This window comes from Hypanus sabinus, chromosome 6, assembly GCF_030144855.1.
Source record: "Hypanus sabinus isolate sHypSab1 chromosome 6, sHypSab1.hap1, whole genome shotgun sequence".
Taxonomy (NCBI): Eukaryota; Metazoa; Chordata; class Chondrichthyes; order Myliobatiformes; family Dasyatidae; genus Hypanus; species Hypanus sabinus.
In genome coordinates this window covers 152,461,363-152,482,829 of record NC_082711.1, presented here as the reverse complement: position 1 = coordinate 152,482,829, position 21,467 = coordinate 152,461,363, and the positions used below count along the sequence as shown (strand labels likewise).

The following is a 21,467-nucleotide window of genomic DNA, read 5'->3' as shown; positions in this document are numbered from 1 at the left end:
AGACTTTCAGGATGAGTTAAATGGCTGAAACTGCCTGACTGAAACCTCCTCATATTCTCTTCCAAAAGAAAATTTCTTGTACATTGATCTGACTAGGCTTCTTAAAAAAGGCAGAATATATTTCCAAGTGCCAAGACAATCTGAGATTAGTTGTGACTGACATCCTGTGATTATGGATGGGTCTGGCCAAGTCCAGAAGCATTTACAGCAACGGCAGCCGCCACTTAAAACATGGGCCGATGTTAGTACACACAGGAAGGATATATCTCTGGAAAACAGAAGATTATTTATAAAAGCCTTTTCCTGTTGCGCAGTCCCATAGTTTGCAAACCTATCTTCAAACAATCTCACATAACAGAGATGTACCTTGCAGTACACTTCAGATTGTGTGACATTCCATTTTGTACACTGCTCTCACCATACATCCTTTCTTGTACATATCATGATCATAACAAAAGGATAGGCATCACACTATGCACAACGTGCACACAAGAATAAACTACATGACTATAGAAACTCACTGCATCCATGACACAGCATCTCCTAGATAATTTTCCTATTATATCACTCTTGCTTGAATAAACACTTCCTTACTTTTGATTCAAACATTTTTTGTCACTTTTATCGATATCCTTTGGAAAGGGAATCCGTGCAATCCTGTTGGGCTACTATGATGAGGCAACATGGCCATGGTTCTCCTCATAACCAGTCTGCTCAGTTCATCCGAACTTGGAAGATGGTGCGAGTCCCAGAGTAAGGGCCCTCTTCTAGGCTGCAGACCTTCTCAATCTCAGAGGCTCATTGAAGTGTGTTTGAACAGACTCTCAGCTAAATCTAACTCATCAGCAGTCAGTTCTATGGAAGAGGCTGTGAACAGCTAATCTACGAGCTCCCACAAACAAAATGCTGGAGGAACCCAGCAGGCCTGGCAGCATCTAAGGAAAAGAGTACAGTTGATGTTTCGGGCAGAGACCCTTCAGCAGGACGGCATCCCTGGAAGTCAGTTTTACCAGCTCAGTTCACTGGAGTAGGCGTCTAGAGGATGGAGGTAAAACAACCTTTAGGGATTGACAAGGTGGAAGAATGTGGATCATAGGAGGCAAAAAGGCTTTGGTTTAAAGCTTGCAGAGGAAGTATGGGGCAGAGGGTATGGTGAAGGATTCTTACTGCTCTTAGCCAGCAAGGGGTGTTCTTATTGGGATCACTTTCAACTTCTCGTTATCTTTTGCGAAGGTTCGATTACAGACTTCAGATGGTGCACACCTTCTTGTTGGCAAGTTTATGTCGTCTTTGGGCTGAAAATTTAAACCAAGCCCCCAGAAGTAGATAAGGTCATCTGTCCTGTCACCCGAGATTCTTCAATAAGAATCATGGCTGATTAGGCCATGGACTCAGCTCTACCTATTTGCCATTACCCCATAACTCAGCTGCCTATAGTAGGGCCTTTTTGCGTCTTGGAGTATGCAAACAACCTCAGGTCATGTAGAGGACTTGGCCTACTCTTAACTCCTCCCATCACCACTTTGGCTGGTTAGGGTTAAATTTTAGAATGATATGTGATGTTGGAGGAGGAGAGATAGTAAAGCATTTCATTGTCTGGTGTGATTTTGTTGATAAAAGAATAAAAGAAACAATTAATACATAGAACATTGCTTGAAGGACCTTAGCAAATTATTTATTTTAGCCTATAGTCACAAAAGCAGCAAAATAACACACTGTTCCAAGTACAAAAGCACACTTATTGGCCTTTTGAAATTTTTTTTCTATTTTTAATTAACACGTTACAAAGTACAAAATATACTGTCTTTTGTTTGAAACATGAATTAATTTTACTTACAGTACATAAATCTTCAGTTTCAGCTTAAGACTAGCGAACAAAAGCATGTGCACTTTCTGACATTCACAGACAGACAGCACTGGTTTCAACCGAGCTCTTCTGTTCCTTAGAAAGCTTTTGCTTGTCATTTTTAATGTTCATTATAATTAAGGAAACAGAAGTCTAGCTTTAAAGTATACTCTTGGACTAGATCAGTGACTGAATCAAAGCAAACCCTCATTAAAGAAATAACTAATTGCCACATTTGTTTTGAGGCAAAAAAATATTGTAGTCATTTACTTGTGAGCAATATTCAACTTCTGGTACAGGCTTCCATTTCACAATGACTTGCCACTGTTCTGTTTAAGATTTTTTGGGAAGAAAAAGTTCACTCTAACCTTGTAGTTCCAAACTTTTATCAACATGTGGCATTCATGTCTCCCAGCAGCGTATGACAAGTTTAAAATTTAGTGAGTACCTTACCATTGTCAGGCAGAATCTGAGCCTCCTGTCCAGGCATTAAGTGCCGCTATCAAATTAGTAACACAATAAATAAACTCTTGTGTGTTACTTTTTCCACATCCTCCCCATTCACAAAGCAAAACACTTAATGGTACTTCTTAGAAGATAGTGAGAATCTGCAGGAATCAGCAGGACTATTTGAACTAATATTTTGGGATGCCTGATATGCTGCCGTGTTTATTGTGTAGGTGATCATCCGGAAATTTAGAAATTATATTAAAAGGTCATTGAAGAATAAATCGCTGCAATTCTTTTTATATTAAGCAGATATAATCTCGGGTGTCCAGTGCTTACGTACATCACAAGTAATCCAATATTAAAGTTCTCCAGATGGAGGACAATTCTAACTATAAAGTACCTGCTCTTTTATCAGCAATCAAGCACTGCTCTAACCACACACCACTTAAAACAGAGTGCTATTTAAGAAGATGCTGACAAGAAGTGTTAGATCTCATTAGAAGCATACATATTTTTCACAGTGTGGTTCCTCATACAATTTTCGGCGCAAAGTGTGCACTTGGAATTGACCTCCCCATTCCAAAAAGCGCACGTAGTGAAATTTGAAGCTTTGTCTCCTGTCACTTGCCCTCCGTGAGCTCTGAAAGAGTGGCCTTTGTGCTACCACAGACGCACCCTGGGACGCTGCCCATGCCACAGCAGCTATAAGGCTGGCTGGCTTCACGAGGTGCTCCCCAGCTGGACTGCCAGTTCACAGAACTCCCCACAGTTCAAAAGGTAAACACCTTTGATCTTTTTAAACAGATGTGTCAATGATAAGTGATACAAAGGCACTTAAAATGAATTATAAGCAGTAAACAAAAAGCACTAAATTAAAAATCAGTGTTTTACACTATTAAGCTATCACATTTCTGTTCTGAGGGGCATGTTTTAAAACATTTCCTTAGAAATGTTTTTGGCATCATAACAATTTCTTTTAGAAATAATTGTTAAAGCCTCGGTATCAGTGAAAATCTAGTGATGGAGTACAGGTAAAGAAAAGCACCAATTAAAATCCCATTGCAATTATAATTATATTCATTCAGATACAAGTGTTTCTTCTGGATAATCATCCATTATAATTCTTGCAGCCTTTGATAGTTAAACATTCAATGAACAACACCAATGCACAACTTTTTTTGCTCAAAGATGTCATGTACCTGCTTAGTTTTAGGTCAAAGGTCACCAGTATTCTGATTTCCTTCTTCATTTCTAGCCCAAGAGTATATTGTATCATCACAAGTAGTGACTGCTTTCTTTAACTGACACCAATTATAAGCTTCTCCAGCAAAAGAATGAAACATTTTGATGTAAAGGATTCTGTATGATAGCTTGCTGTGTCACAATACTATAGATAACACCAGGAATGTAATAACACCTGCATTTTAATAGTTCAATCACAGAATAAAAATACTTTTGCTTTTCTTCAATGCTGTGTTTCTCACCACCATCAGTCTGTAATAACAAACGTTAGCTGCTCTCCTTATGACTGGAATAGTGTTCAGAAAACTATTATATAACATTACTCAAAGTTAGCAGTTCTTCTGAATGGAATAGTTCTCGGAAAAGTAACATATTATAAATCTTCACCTTACAATGCAACACCTATAATTTGTATTTAAAATATTCCACTTCCGTGGACTATTAACAACTGCATAGTGCAGTTGAGCCAAGTGGCCCAGTTGAATTGCATCCAATCAACTGTCCAGTTTCATACTGATTTGGTTATCAATTTAACTTGGCATCATTTACGTTTGTGGTCTTAAAGATGGCTCTAGCTCACTCCAGCACCGTAGGGCCTACATCCTGTTCATTTTGGCTAAGGATAAACAGATCACAATTAAAAGAGCCCACGGGGAGGCCACTTGCAAAAGAATTAGCAAGTAAGAAATACAAATTCACCCCAGTTCCATTCAATTGGAACCTTCTCAAGATGTAACACAAATAATCTGCATACCAATTGATCGGTTATTTCTGAAAGAGTGAAATCTTGTTAGAAATAACAATGTGTATAATTTAGAGTTAACAGGAATATTCTATTTTCCATACCAAAACTTGCTAATTCCTTTGCAAGTAGTTTCCCATGTGGTCTCTCTTTGTTACAATCAGTTTATCCCTCACCAACATGGACGTCTGGATGAGATTTGTACAGAGCACCTTTTCTTGATTTGAACCGCACCAAATTAAACTGGGGACTGAAGGCGGATGGAATATTAATAGCGACACCATAGGCTCGCATTTCTTTGGTTGTTAATTGGGAACCAACTGAGATTCAACTCAGCTTATGTTTAATAATAACTGCCAGACAGGCATCCTTATCTCAGTCTTAATAGAATGGGTGCTGACCACCTGCAAGGTGTTAACTATTGAAAGGCATTATTCGGACATTATTTCCCCTGGGAGAACAGATTATTTGAGTTAGTTTGCAAGATTTATAAATATGAGACTCATCCTCCATGAATGAACAAAACTGCAAACTATACCAAGCTCCTGAGTCTTGACATCATCAACAGAACAAGTAAAATCTCCAGTCAGCTAGTTTCTAAATGCACTTTAACTGGATTTCGGCTTCACGTCCACTCTATGGTTATTTATATTGGTCATGTGCAAATATCTGCGGTTCCACTTTGCTGAAGCGGATGAGCATCGTGGTGATGAAGGAGCTCTTTGCCCATTCCTTGTCAACAACCGTCAGTTGGCTTAGGTTTTAGTCAATTAGCTGAGAGTTGGTAGCTGTTAGCCAGAGGATGTCCAATCAATAGAACTGAGTGGTGAGCAAAACAGTGACTGGCTGTCAAATTTTAGCAGGGTTACCAACCTTCCTGTCTGCTCCTGTATCCCATTGATCCATCTGTGGTCAAAGCAGTCACTATTTGTGCAATACTGTGCAAACAACATACAACCTAATCATGACACAGAACAATTTCTGTAAACACACGCACGCAAGAACATCTGTCATTAAGATGTTTTATGAATACTGATCAAGTGGATTCTCCACTGCTTACATTACAGCACCACAGTAAGATTAAAGCATTTTACTGTCAAAACATTCAAAATCTTATTAAATTTTATTCCAAGAGACTACTTTTTTACCTATATATTGCTGCAAGTTAACATATAACTGCAAAGAGTTGTTCTGCACACTTGTGGCTTCTAACGCATCATATAAGTTTTGAATAATCACAGAACAACCTCACTAAAATGAACAGAAATTAACTACGTTAACTTGCAAGTTTAAAAAATCTAAATTGGATACAATCTGAACACTACCTAATTCCAGTTTATGCTGGTGTGCTTTGCTCCTTTCAAATAATTCACAACTATTAATTCCAAATTCTTTCAGGAAAAAAAAATTAAAAATCACTAAGTTCATTAAAAACACTTAATTGCAGCAGAAGGCAATTCGAACACGATCGGCAAATGGGAATTTGTGAGCCAGAGGGCGACAGTGATGTGACCCTGTCACGGAAATTGCCCACAACCACTCTTCCCCCCACCCCACAGGTTTGTTCAGCAAGAAGCACTCGAGCACTGTGGGTGGCACTCAAATCAAAATACAGTATTCCAAAATCTACTGAGAAATCCATATTTAAAAATTACTCTCCTTCCTCACTTGCCCTTTAGTGTCGCTGAAATGCTGCATTGCCTTTTTGAAAAATACTTGCTACTGTATCTAGTTATGATGACGTGCAGGACAATGGGAATGGATTAATGGATGGAAGTCAATTGATAGCTTCAATTAGGATTCCAGCAAGCTGGAAATCCTCTTTTCAATACTGAGTGAAAATGAAAAACTAGCTGTAGTGTAGGACCATATTTGCTAAACGAACCAATGTTTTAAATGGCATGCACCTATCAGTGAGCCCTGGTGTCGGAGGAACGCACTGAAACATCGGGGTAGGTGTGCAAGCCAGCTTCGGGTCATTTGAACAAGTGGGTGAACATTCATTCCGATTAGCCCCTACTGAGAGGTACTTCTACCAGCTGGAGCTTCCTACCAAGGACACAGCATCAAACGATAAAGCTAGTTTTAGTATGGCAATTTATAGTCAAGATCATGTAACCTAATATACAAGAGCAAAATATGGAAGGACTGTAAACCTGAAAGGGGAACAGAAAATGCTGCAACTGTTCTGAAGGGAGGTGAATGACCTGGAATTAACCTTCTTCCCTTCTAGGCTGTGTTCCCTGCTTTATTCAGTATTTTCTGCACAGTTTGTGTGTGTGTGTATGGGTACAAATCGACGGAGGCCAACTCCTTCCAAGATGCGAATGCAGGTTTTCATCATGGCAACAGCAGCCTATCATCAGCATTAAATCCAGCTGCAATCTGGTGGGTTATTAGAACATCACAAATAACCGGTCAGGCACAAACACCAGAGTGAAGCTGCCCGTGTGAAACTGGACATATCAATAGCTAGCTTTACACTACATCCAATTTCCTATTGCTTTTAAAGTCAAGAGGAATACTCCGGCCCAGTTTAAAACTGTCGGTTAATGATCTACTACCCATTCCCAATTGATGGGGAAGTTCCAAGTTCACTCTTACACTTTAAAAGGAAGAAAATAATTATAAGGTTGGACCGAGGAATGAGATCTTTTAAAAAGGGTCAAGTATTCTTAATATTGACTGAGGAAACATCAAGGAGTAAGGACAGTACAGAGAGTCCGACTATAATAACAATAAACACAAGAACGTCTGCAGATGCTGGAAATCCAAACAACAATACTGGGGGAGTTCAGCAGCTCAGGCCATACCTATGGAAATGAATAAGCAGTCGACGTTTTGGGCTGAGACCCTGCGTCAGGACTGGAAAGGAAGGGGGGAAGATAGCAGAACAAAAAGATGGGAGTGGGGGACGGAGGCTAGCTAGGGGATAGGTGAAGCCAGGTGGGTGGGAAAGGCTGGAGAGGAAGGAATCTGATAGGAGAGGTGGTGAGTGGACCGTAGGAGAAAGGGAGGTGGGGGGGGGGGGGGAGATGGGCAGGTGTGAAGAGGTAAGGTGCCAGATTGGGAAATAGAAGAGGGGAGGGGGAAGGGAAAAATACTGGAAGGAGAAATAGATTTGCATGCCATCAGGTTGGAGGCTACCCAGACGGAATATACAGTTACTCTGCTGCAAATTCTCCCCATTCTCAGGCAGAATGTCAGATGATTCATATACCACAGTATCACTCAGCCCAAGTTAGAAATTTAGACATAAAAATTCAATGAAGTAGCTAAAAAACAGACAAGCATAGATATGACCAAGTCACACCACCATCCCAATATCAATCGTTCACACCTTTCCATTGCCAACTAGTGATACTCTTCCAAATCAAGCAGTACTAAAAGCAGCTCGTCAGTAACAACTGGACAGCCCTGGGCCTAAATGTTCCTTTGCATTTAGTGGGCTCACTTTGAATTTCACTCAGCACTTTCCTAGAGCCTCAGTTCCCTCCTCCAACACATTCACTCATATTTTCTGAAAATGACAGCACACCCATACAACTTGAAAATAACGTCACGGTCGTGGTTACATCAGCAAGCACCAAATGCTTTCTAAATAAGCAACATTTAGTACTCCACAGAACTTCTCCACAAAACAACTAGCCTTCCCTAAGCTACATTGACTTTCTTCCAATACTTATTTACCTTGTGTGACTCAGAGGGTTAGGATTAGAACGTTTCCATGTGTTTTTGTTATAACTGAAATTGAGAATAACAGCGAAGTTCTGACTGTGCCCGCCTTGATAAACTGGGGAGAAGGTTTCAAAGTATCAGACGGTTCAAACTTTACTTTCAAACTTCTCATTTGTGGAAACAACCATATCACATTTTCCCTGATGCAATAGTCAATGGAATCAACTGGAAATCGTTTCAATTCTGGAGATTGGCTGGGGAAAAAAATCAAATCATAAGTGATCTGAACCGGTTTTTAATTCAAAACATATGCTACGGTTGGTCTGCAAGTGAGGCTATTAACAAGCTAGAAATCAGGACTTAGGAAGAACTGCAGAGTAAAAGCACCACATCCAGAAATCAGACATATTTTGAAAGTTAATTTTCATGTTAGGATTCTTAAATTACATACGATTTTCTATTTGTAATGCTAATACCACACAGTTCCTTGTTTCTAGGTTAGATTGCATGCGTAACATTCCTACACACTGCAAAGTTGGTATTCAAGTTACATCTTTGTGTAGTAATTTCCAAATATTTATCCTCTTTTTGACTTGGTTCCTTCAAAAGCAGTGTAACCTATTTGAGATCTGCACTGTGTTATCAGTGAACACCAACTGTGAAGGATTTCACAACGCCCATCGTGATTAGGACAAGCCCTGAGCTGTGTACTATTCTTTGAAGGCTGTGTGTTAGTGTGAAATTTCTCATCATGTTTTTTTATACTGTTTAATAAAAAGGCTGAAGAACAGAGTGAGAGCCTTCAAACTTATCAGGGATGATTTAGCTATTAATGTAAAGGATCTAGGTTTATCTCTTGGCCTGAGAAACTTTGGAAGTCCTGCCCATAATTTCCTATTCATTAAAATGAACAAGTTCTCTGCCATAATGCCTGTAAGTTTACTTGTAAAATCAGTCAGCTCCATCATGGGTACTAGCCTCTGTAGTATCAAAGACATCTTCAAGGAGCGGTGCCTTAAGAAGGTGGCTTTCATCATTAAGGACCCCCACCACCCAAGTTATGCCCTCTTCTCATTGTTACTGTTGGGAAGGAGGTGCAGAAGCCTGAGGGCATACACCAAACAATTCAGGAGCAGCTTCTTCCACTCTGCCATCCAATTTGTAAACAGACATTGAACCCATGAACACCAGCTCACTACCTTTTTATTTTGTTTTTTTTGGCACTGCTGATTTTAACTTAACTATTTAAGGTTGTTATAGCTGGGGGTGGCAATGGGGACAAGCCCCCACTACCTATTAAATGCTCCCAATGGCTTGCGCCTCAAATAGGCTCTGACAACCAAGTCCAGCTCTGGCCGTCACGTGCGTCTTAGCTGGTAAGCCTGGCAGACCTGTTTCTACTGACAGGAGAAGAGGCAAAGGCTGGTTACTGGTGCCTTAAAACCAGTCGCTTCGGGCAAAAGGGGCTTGTCAGCCGTGGTTGGCAGCTCATCGAGAAGGAAAACTCTGATCTCAAACCTCCACTGCCTTGCAGCTATACCCACTCATGGGGAAGGCTTTGGGAGTAAACCCCGAGGGAAAAATCTGCAGCTGGAGTCCCTAAGGCAGTTCTACATTGAGTTCAACACTGACTGGCAACTCTTGTGACGCTGCTGGTTCCAAACTGTATTGGTCTCTGCTGTTCCTTTGGGTTCATCAGTTGCATGGAGAGAGGCAGCTTGCTACATGGGTAACAGCTTGCTCTCCACATTGTACTGCCCAAGCTTGTGTATCTAGACAGCCAGGATGCAACATCCATGGTCAACTCTGACCAAAGGAGCCCATATATTTAGAAAACGTATATGCACTTGCTGTAATTCAGTATCTTTTCTCTATATTTATCTATCATGTATTTTGTTGTGCTGCTGCCGTAAAGTTAACAAATTTCAGGACATATGCTGGTGACATTAAACCTGATTGGGATGTGAGAGGCTGGTGAGTCACACACATCAACCATTTTGATACCTGTGTCCTAGAGTGTAATTTCACACCTACAGCGTTCTTCATTTGTATTCACCTTGTTTGCTTGATGAAGTAAAATGCATAAATAGAAACTAGCAATTAAATAGTTCTATACATCATGAGCTTTAATGTGAAGACACAGCCGACACATATTATTCTGTATGGGAATAAAAGATTTCACAAGCTTTCCATTTTAGGGCTAAAACAAAACCCTGTTATAATCAAATTAAAATTCATTTGATTACTATTTAATGTCCAGCATCTTCTCAATATGGATTTAGAAGTGCTTTAATGAACCCTGTTCTAACATTATGTGGGATAATCCTCAAAGTTTCTGACTGTTCTGGGGTTTGTGCAGGGAGTATGAGAACAATGTTCCATTCCCAAGTGTTTTCAGGACACAAAACAGCTCCTTTGGAGTCAACAACGTTGATTGTTTGCTGCCTTTGACGATTTAGGACGGCCTCCCCTGTTTCACTAGCATACCGAAGTTAATAGTCTGATCAGGTTTGGAGCCAACCTAACTACAATTTCCATAGCTAACGAAAATTACTGCGATCGGCCCCAACATGGGTGCGGCTGTTGGCATAGAGAGCCACCAACATAATGTTTATGAAGCTTGAGGATTTCATCTCAGACCTATATTTTATAAGGAAAAGCCAATGTTTTATTGTTCTCCCCCAATGGCGCCCACAGAACAAATACCATCTTTAGAAGAGCCTATTGTGTAAGTGGTATTACCTCCAATCTAAGCAAATCTTAACTATTTAGAAGAAAAGGGGTTACTCAACAGAACCTTCTTTGTTTTGCATACATGCTGGGGGAAAAGTTTGAGTCTTCTCAAAGAAGCACAAACTTTCACAGCTGGAGAGGAAGCGGAGGAGATTCATGAGAATGATTCCGGGAATGAAGGGGGTTTCGTATGAGGCGTGATCGATGGCTCTGGGCCTGTACTCGCTTGAATTCTGAAGAATGGAAGGGGGGGGGGAATCGCATTGAAACCTATCAAATGTTGTAAGGCCAGGATAGAGTGGATGTAGAGAGGATGTTTCCTATGGTGGGTGAGTCTAGGACCAGAAGATACAGTCTTAGAATAGAGGGATGCCCATTCAGAACAGAGCTGAGAAAGTATCTCTTTAGCCAGAGAGTGGTGAATCTGTGGAATTCGTTGCCACAGGCGGCTGTGGAGGCCAGGCCACTGGGCGTATATAAGATGGAGGTTGATAGGTTCTCCATTTGCCAGGGCATGAAAAGTTATGGGAAGAAGGCAGCAGAATGGGGTTGAGAGCAAAATGGATCAGCCTTGATGAAACAGCAGAGCAGGCTCGATGGACCAAATGCCCTAATTCTGCTCCTATGTCTTATGGTCTTGTGTCTACATCTTCACCAGACTCATTTCACAGAATTGATAATTTTGGTGGTGGTGTAGATCAGCTGCTTTTTGCATGGATTATTCAACACACTGCATCCCAGCTGAAGTAGAAATCTACACCCATGGTCTCCTAGTCTTTCTACCACAGTTTGCACAATATGTGGATTGAGACTATATGTAGTGTACATGAGGTGATTGCCTATTTCTAAATTATTGCAATAATAGTAAACACCTGCTATTTCCCTAGGAGTAATTATCCACTATTTCCAGTATTAACCCCGCTATGTTATTCTCCTTCAAGAGGGTTACATACAAACAATTTCATGCAAGAATGAGCTTGTTAAAAACATGTAATGTTCTTCGACTTACAGCAAAGCAATCAGATGTATAATCAAAACTAAATGAGATCACATTGTTAGCATCATAAATTAAAAGCACCACATTATTCTGATCTAGTTGGTGCAAAGGGGGAAAATTAATGAGATGTCACTAAAATCACCCTGCCTGAACAATACAATCTGATTAGATGTTCAGTATTGAGCATGGTTGAAGCTCCACTTAAAAGTCTCACCAGTCTTTATTATAAGGTATTGCTCATTTAAACCACAGACAGTTTGAAGTAATTTTTCAATGAAAATTACTACTGCAATGAATAACTAGAAAGATCATAGTTGATGATACACCAAGAAAAAATTTACATTGAGAAGCTCAATTTTATTCCGACCAGTAATCCTTGACTATAACGTACAGTGGGTTCCAATCCAGTTGTAGAAGGTTTATTGGAATGTGGTTCCATCGCCTCAAGATGCAGCTGAACCCTGATTGTCAGCCTGCCTGGAACTTATGGCAGGATCTACTTTCCAGATGGGTAACATAATTATACATTTTGTAAATATTTCCTTCCCAGGCTAATAAGTTAGTTGTAGTGTGACTGGTCATAAATTAGGATAACTGATTCAACAAGAACACAGATCTCTTTGACCTTGCTGCTTATTATTATCAATCATTCAATAAAACAATGCTAACTTCACATTATCGGGAGGCTAGCCAAACAGAGAGAAATTCATACTGTATGGTATCCGTTCAAAAATTCTGGTTACTAACATTACTGCAAGGGCAAAAATGAACTGATAGGAAATAAGCCACAGGAGTTAAAAATCCCACAAAATAAATAAGGAACAGAAGTTTCTCCTTTCACAAATATGGGCTTTTTCTGAAGTTTATATAAGCCTAAAATGCAAATGTAGAGAGCACCAGTAACATTAATTAATGTGACAAAACTCCGGGAATATCATAGGAGATTACATTATTGAAGCACCGTTTCCTTTGAAACAGTTACATTCAACCAGCATGGCTTTTGGCAGAGTTTACAAATGAAAAGGTTTTGCTGCCTTTGAAACTGAAACAAGCCGAGGGGATTTAAAAAAGATTTAAACAATGCTATTGGACCCAGTCTTCGGTGTTTAATCAAGATGATGTTCCAAACTGCGTTGGGACAAAAATTTGGCAATAAGCAATGATCAACCTATTCTGAGGTCATGAAGCATCAAGACTTTACCAGTTAAATACCTGGCACTTTGATTCTTTTTGTAAGAAATCAGTACAGATAAAAAGCTGGTCTTCTACAAAAATATCAAAGCAAAGCCAACCATGGGATTATGGAAGGCAACACAAGTGTTTGAAGCACTGAGTTCAAATCCTATGGAAGGATTAAAGGATTAACATTGTTTGATTCTCCAAGACTCTTTCACAGATCAATGGATGACTACAAATAATTCCCAGCAACAGATGGATGAAAGTTAGACAGGTCTATATACCTTGTGACCAAATTGGGGTTAAATCTGTTTTCTACACTTTTGATGAAGGTCTGCAGTCGCAGATGACATTTTTCTCAAGGATGATTTGGAATCCTAGTTCACCTCACATCACAATTCCGTGCTTTGCAGGTGAAAAGGCTGTTAAAAGCAAACTCTGAATACCCTTTTCCTTCATCTTTGATATTAGTCTAGAGAAGGTGAAAGTCCTGTCAACGAACACAAACTGGAATTTAGTTATGCCAAGAGGAACTACACGACTTTTCTATGGGATGTTGGCAGAGCAATAGCTCTCATGCTAAGGTGAAGCCCCTTAGTAATGAAGAGACCTCCAGACAAAAGAAACCACTTCCTTTGTCACATAAGAGGAGCGTGAGTGTTCCCGGGAGTTCTCCAGTGTAGAAAATCACAAAATCTGCTGCCTTGAAGTCTCCAAGAATTCGGCTCTCTCCCTCAGCATCTGCCACGCCTTAACTGGAATCGAGTGACCTATTCAAGATTGTGTGCTTCTTCTTTGCCAAACACTTGATTGGTTAAGTCAATGTTGCCTTTACATAAGCCCAGGAAATAAGCCCCTGAAGGGAATCCATTGCGACACTGGAATAGGAAACTGATCAGTGATGTAAGCAGCTTTGGTGATGAATGCCTTCCCCACAGTGAAAGGGCTCACAATGAAACGGGGAAGTGTACTGGGTCATCTTATTGTGTTCCACAATCAAATAGTGACTGCTCACGTGAAGTGCTGAGAACTTTAGATGCTAATATCTGAGGACTCATTCCCAGCTATGCTCATAGCAGAGTGGGAAAGCAGATTGTAGGAATTAAAGGCTTACTCAATCAAGGAAGGACTCCTGAGTTCTGAGGTAGAAACTAATCTAACTTTCAAATGAAAAGTGCTTTATTTCAATTTTTTTTGCTCTGTTTCTGAATGATTTCTATGCTTCTCTAAATGTGAATTTATCAGAGACGGTGTGCAAATACAGCTCCTGGCACTTTACAGGAAATGCTGACAACTCAAGACTGTCAACAGGAAGGTACAGACAAGTTCAATAATATTTGCAATGTGAAGCCCATTGTGCAGCGGACTCCAATATTGGAAATACAGTTGCATGATGAATTGGGTCAGAAGACTGGCTACAGTGTAAACAGCAGTTGAATTAGACAATAGAGAACTGTTGTACTCTGGGGTGAATTATCAACCTTTAGAAATAACTTCGTTAAAAGAATAATCATTTCAGTGATCTACTAACCACAACTATGCGAATGCAATAAATGGAAAAATTACAAGCCTGTGAATGACAACTGACCCAACTGTTAAGTAACGTTACTGAGACACAATCAAAGGAAAAGTGAACAATACAGGAGCAGGAGTAGCCCACTCAGGCCGTCAAGACTACCCCACCATTCAATCTGATCATGGCTGATCAGTCCCAGGCCTCAACCCCCATCATAGAAGATGAAGGGTTAACCCTGGAGTGAGCATAAATTCACAAGTAAAGTGCATTAGATAATATTTCACATTCGTTACTCTTAGTCTTGGGTGATACCTATCATTGAATCAGACCTCTGTTTACCTGAAAATCAAAGACAGCTCATTAAAATACAACCGCAAAGCTACTGACCAAAGAAGTATAATTACGTAGGTTTAAATAAACAAGTCGCAAGAGTGATAAAATGGTGGAGGCAACGCCACTTGCGGCTGAGCGTGAGTCAACAACTGTTCATCACTGTGGAGAAGGGTTAACACCTACGATGTATCAGGGCACAGAGCCACGCCTAAGAAACCGCGAGACGGGTCCTCTGCAGAATTATGCGACTGCGCAAAGCATCTCAAGAAAATGCGTGTGTTTTAAGGGGAAATGAGACAGCGGGTGAGGTAGAAAGAATGCAATCGATCAAGAGGGGTCAGATCAAAAGGCAGGTCCGTAGGCTCAGCCTGGGTCCTCTTGCCGTGTGTAATGTCCAATACGCCTTTCCTGACTGGAAGTTGCAGTTAAAAGGTAATGTGATGTGGGAAAAATGAAAACTGTGGATAGAAATTATGATTCTTATCATTCTTAGATGCTATTTTCTGGCATAATAATTAGTAATGTGCCCAATCATGCTGGAATCATTCCAGGCACAGATTTGAGTTTGACTTCATGCAGTAAATACCTCCCGCATCAGCTGGAACAAGTGCTAAACCAGGACATCATCCTGGAGCTATCAAGCTTACCCAGCAATATGCCCTGCTAATCTTAGGAAGAGGAGATCAAAGTTTATTACAGCCTCACAGCAGGGCTGCAGCTACCTGCATAGTTGGTGTTCTCACCCTGGTAACATAGCCAGTGAGATAATATGGGCCATTCCCTCTGTCCTCTGGAGAGGTTTTACAAGGCCTGCTTTAGGTCAGACCAAATCTGTCATACACTGTACAGTGGACACAGAACTAATAACCCGGCTGTTCAGGCTGTGACACACACGGAAGCTTTGGAGCAGCACTTGTTGAAATTATTTTCTGATCATGTTTTCTCCCAATAGCACGCCTTGTGCAACACAGGAATGCCACTGAATTGGAGCAAGAGGGCTTGGGGTTATAAGGAGAGGCTGGATAGGTGAGGGCTCCTCCCTGGAGTGTCGCAGGCTGAGGGGTGACCTTAAGAAGCTTTATCAAATCATGAGGGGCAGAGATGAGGTGAATACGTGAAGTCTTTCCCCCAGGGTAGGGGAATCCAGACCTTGAGGGCATAAGTGGAAAATGAGAGTGGAGGATTTAAAAGAGACCCCAGGGGCAATTTTTTTTTCACATGGTGGGGGGTGCTTACATGGAACCAGTTACCCGAAGAAGTGGTAGAGTGGTACAATTATGACATTTTAAAAGGCATTTGGACTGTCATGCGGATAAGAAAGGTTTAAAGGGCAAACACGAGGAAATCTGCAGATGCTGGAAATTCAAGCAACACACACAAAATGCTGGTGGAACGCAGCAGGCCAGGCAGCATCTATAGGAAGAAGCACTGTTGACGTTTCAGGCTGAGACCCTTCGTCAGGACTGCTTAAAGGTTTAAACAAGGTTAAGGTTTAAAGGGATTGGGTCAAATACAGGCAAATAGGGACAAACTCAGTCAGGCAACTTGGTCACCAGTACAAATTAGGCTGCAAGCTAATTTTCCATGCAGTACCGCTCCATCTGTACCACCTTCAACAAATTAAAGCAACCTAAAACTGCAACCGTTTTTGTTGGTTTAATTCCACAGAACCAAAGGCTTGAGTAATTCAGTGCTTACAGTTCAACAGCTGCAGACATTAGGTATCTGCAATAAAACCGGAAAATGATGGAAACCGTCTTCAGGTCAGACAGCAACTGTGAAAACAGAAACCGCGTTAACGCTTCAACTTGAAGTCCCTTCATCAGATCTGGGCAAGAGAAAAAAACAAGCTGGTTTAAGTTACTGACAAAGTGGAGGAGGGATAGATAATTCACAGGCAATTTCCCTGATGAAATGATGCTGAGGTTGCCATGGGGATAAGCTATAAAGGTGGTTGATGGGGGCTGTTACAGAGAGACAAAACGTGAACCAAGGAACATAAAATTTGAGAAGTGTGGTTCTGTGGGATGCATGCAGCAGGTCGCACTGTAAGAGAAGAACAATCTTTGTCAGTGATAGGCCAGCCAGTTTTGGTACAGAGAAAGCAAGTTAACTGATGTTGTGGAACGCGGCCTGGAAGACTAGCGCACCTTCAGGGTGCCGGATTTTCATGGCTCTGGAGGCTGGCAGATTCAAGGCTGGTGCCGCCGCCTGGTGCATCGTGGGAGATGGAAGATCAAAAGCAGCGAGCTGGCTGTGTGCCCAGAGACCCGAGATCTTTGGGCACAGAGCTCGGAAGTAGCAACACAACAGACTTATAACATCGCAAGTCAGCGAGTTGTTTCCTATTTGTCCTCTCTCGCTGTGAAACCAGGACACCTCTTTTTCCCTTATTAGGGAGAGAGAGAGAGAGAGAGAACCTGTGATGTGTCAAATTACCGGGTAAATGAGTAGTCTGGGGCACTACAAGTCTGCGTTTTTTTTTGATGTTTTGCTGCACGCTTGAGTGCTCGGTGGGCGCTGATGCTTTTTTGTTGGGGGGGACCTTGCTTTGCTGCTGCTTTTGAACGGGGAAGAGGGGAGTTTGGGGTTCTAACATTTAACTGTCATTCATTCTTTAGGGCACACCTCTGTTTTTGTGGATTTTGCGAAGAAAAAGAACTTCAGCGTGTATATTGTATACATTTCTTTACATTAAGTGTACCATTGAATTCGATATTGAATCTGGAAGGCTACAACAAGCACAGTGGGAAGGCAAAGCACCGATTCTCAGGTTACAAGACACATGAGCAGAATTAGGCCATTTGGCCATTCCATCATGGCTGATTATGTTGGGCTTTGTTGTAACAGCACAGAAGGCCAACGGCACATAGGTCATCGCTGGAGTGGCCAATTAATGTGGCTCAGGATCACTCACAAAGAATCGCCCACTTATGTTTGGTTTCTCCAGTGTAGAGGAGACCATGTGGGGAATGCCGAAGGCAGTTCACTGGAGTGGAGGAAGTGCAAGTGAATCACCTGATCTTTTGGTGGGAGGGGAAGCGATTACAGGTATTGCATTTCTCTGGTTCCTATACAACAGAATGGGATTGGTTGGTGGACAGTGGAAGAGCAGACCAGGGAGTTATGAAGGGAACACTTCATTCAAAACACTGCAAAGAAAGGAAAACCCTGCTCACGGCTTTTCTGTCCCTTTGTTCATGTTCTCCCTCTCTGTTGGCCCCATTAACCCATTAACTAGATGATTTTGATTATGGCGTGTCCCCATGACAACGCTGGCCTCAGATATTTAAAGGTAGTTTCTATCCTAACCTTACACCACTTCATCTTTAACTTAAAATCAACATACCTTCTCTCTCCCAGTTCTGATAACGGGTATTTGAACTGAAACATTAACTGCTTCTTCTTCCACAGATGCTGCCTGACCTGTAGTCGTTTCCAACACTTTCTGTTTATCTATCTCTATTGCTGACTCACTTTTCTCCAAAATGATAGTTTTAAGATGAACTGTTCAGACGTTTTTGCCATGTTATTCAGAAAGTCATTCCAAATTCCTTCAGATTTAAACGACAGGAAACATGCAATGAAATTTGGTGCCTGCTGGAGCACTGAAAACTATATTGTTTTGTCTCATGGACCAGTAAGAGATTGCGAGAACGATTGCGAATTTGATTCCAACTAAGAGCATCACAGTTTCCCTCGGTTGCTTAAATTTATTTGCCTCAGCTGGATGAGTTCTATCAGTGGTCCATGTGGTAAAGCACCACCACTTTCATTTCTGCAGGAGGCTGGTTAGAATACATTTCCCATTGGGGTACAGTCAAACACCATTATTTGGCCTATTCTCTTGGTTAGCAGAAATTGGTGAGTATTGGAAGTCCCAAACAGCTACAGTAATTTTACAGAAATGAACAGAGATGAAAACCAAGAAGGAAACTGATGCAGGTTTGATGAGATATTGTGAGTCAGACTTCTGGAAAACAGTTAAGACTATTGAAAAACCAAAGGCATGGCTTTGCTTGAAGAGCAAACTGGGAATTCGCAATCCCACACCAATCTGTTGTTTCTGTTTTAATCGTCCGCAGACTGTGGCAAAGTTCATGCAGTCAAGTCCATGTTTAGGTAACAATTCCAACAAAATAAGTTATTTGGAGATTTGACACGGAAGTTGCAAAATTGTTATATCTGCCACGACTTCAGCCAACCAGGTTCGTGTACCAGCACCATTAGATTGGTGGCTATTTTAAACTGCCAGTTGGCACCTCAGTGGGGTTCATTTTGTCCAGTGGGGTCATTTTGAGATCAGTAAATGAGTAGGCAATTATTTGTGATGGAGCACTTTTCATGTTAAAGATACAGGAGCCAATGGAAAATATAATGCTGCACGTCACATCAGGAGAGTAGAGTGTTTTTGCTGGTGCTGAGCTGAGTAAATCTGTCATTAATGCGATCTGCAATGGAGAATTTTTTTTAATGTCTTGGGCGCAGAAATCAGTTGAGCATCATTGGGATGAACAACCTCTGCTTTCTGTGGTCCTGCAGCATCAATAATAATCAGTCATCACTTTCATACTGATCTTTTTGCTCATCTACTCTTATTCCAATTGGCCATCCTTCCCTGCCTTGCTTATTCAAGTGTCCATCATCTAAATTTTAAGAGGGAGACTACACCATTGGTAAGGTTTTCATTGGAATGAGCAGGAGGAAGGGCGCATGGATCTCAACTCAAAACATGAGGAAGCAAGGGTCCATTTCAAGGGGCTTAGAAAGAGAATATCAATTAGATCCAGATGCCAGATGGGCAACATTGTTGGTATTAATGTTTTGGAATACATTTAGGAATTGGCACCAGTGAAGAGAGGTTGATCAGAACAAAGAGATCCTTACAGCCATTCAGATCTGGTTGGCAACTTACGCATTTCTAAATGAACGCACTACACTCACCATATACCACACAGTGCTTCACCAACAACAAGTACAATAACCACTAGACAGAGTAAGAAAAGGAACTAACTAAATATTTGATTGCAAAATTGAGATCGTAATCGGTTCACCAATGTGGCACAGCAGATATGTTAATGCCAAGCAAGATTATTACTGTTCAAAAGTCACAAGCTTGTAAACTTTGTCGCTACCATTGATTTCAACAAGCAGCTGGCGTTAAAAACACTTCTAAAAGTTTCTGTGTTTCAGCACGTTTTCTTCAATAATAAAATACAGTATCTATAAGGATAAAATGTCTCATCTGTAACTCGGGCTTGAATCAATTAAAAAATTTAGTTTAACAAAATAAAATCAATTCAAAGCAGGCAAGGGCTGATGAGTTCTTAGTTTCACAACATAACTTGGAATTTATCTTTTACTACGATCTTTCCTTTGTTAGTACTCCCCCCTCCAAAAAAAGCGGACAGATAGCAAAGGAGGCACTTTAGCACTCTGAGAGGCCACTCTGCCTCTCGTGACTGTGAGTTCACCAGATAATTCTGTGGAGTCTACAACAGCAAAACTCTTCCTCTACCCACCTCTAAAGGAGTGGATATTCCAGTGGATGTAGGGGTACAAAATACTTCAGTCCTATTTGATTCACAAACTGTGTACATAGAGGATAAGGAAATGATAGATAAGGAGGTCACCTGCACCAGGAAAGGAGAGTCAAGTTATCATTCAAGGGCATTCAGGCAACTGTGTGCAAATTACTGTATAAAATATAAATAGCACTACATTCTTTGCTCTGCATGGGCAGGTGGCACCTGTTAGAAATCAGGAAATGTAACCATTGTCACTGAGATAGAAGTGCCAAATTTGCAGCTACCTACTAAAAGAGAAACAATAAACCCCCAATTACAGAATCAAAAGGGTGAAGATAGCAATCACAATGTTCACTGCTTTCAACACTTCATATATGGTAAAGGAAATTGAGATCAGCCTTAAATAGATAAATGAAGGGCTGAGATACTAAAACCGTACGTACGGTGAACTGTAAGTTAATAAAGCCCCAAGCCAACGTAACTTCAATTACAATCTTACTTCTTGCCATTTCTGAAGATGTGATCTGCAACAGTATTGGAATGCCGCTTCTTTTAATTTTCCTTCTGAGGTTTGCCTATTCCCCTTTTTCAGAACTCTCCAATGGATGGCACATTGTTTACTTTGTTGCCTCTTTGGAAGTATAACTCCAGTCAAAAAAGATTAAAGGTTTATCTTAATGCTATATGATTATTGGCTTGAACTATGTTAATCCAGAGGTGGGCCAATCCTAACAGAGTGCAGTTACATTTAAAATAGCAAGGTAGACCACCAGTCGGGAGTTCCTCTTTGGAAACCTAAATGACTGGGTTGGAATCTCTCGCCCTGCACTTTAAAAGCCAGGATAAATTTCCCTCTTTACATCCCAGCAGCCTATCTCCAAATTTAGAGGTTCCAGGCTTGATCCTCCGTGTTGGTGAAATTCAAAAGGATTCTATAATGGACATAACTTGTTCAGGTAGTGGATATTATTTGAAAGGGAATTGACCGCCCCTCATCGCTTTTGATTTGTCACTCATCAGAATGTCTGTGGAAAGCCAGCCCTCCTCTAACAGCGTGCTGCTCAGATATTTGCCTCAATTATACCAATGTCAATCCTTAACAGCAAGCATTTTCAGTGGTTACCCTGATAATGGGAGAACAAAAGGATTAAAACGCAGGCTTAGTTAACGCTTCTGTGATGCGCGGCTAGCACTTCCCCCAGTCAGATTGGTACTTGAGGAATCAG

General features: G+C 40.9%; 1 protein-coding gene across 1 annotated transcript in view; it reads right to left on the bottom strand.

The window, feature by feature from the left end:
• Positions 1–1,653: 1,653 nt before the first annotated feature.
• Positions 1,654–21,467, bottom strand: part of LOC132395957 (cytosolic arginine sensor for mTORC1 subunit 2) — a 187,261-nt gene continuing 167,447 nt past the window's right edge. Inside the window, exon 10 of the mRNA XM_059973194.1 lies at positions 1,654–19,164. The gene's annotated coding sequence lies outside the window, so the exon portion shown is untranslated. The remainder of the gene's footprint in view (positions 19,165–21,467) is intronic.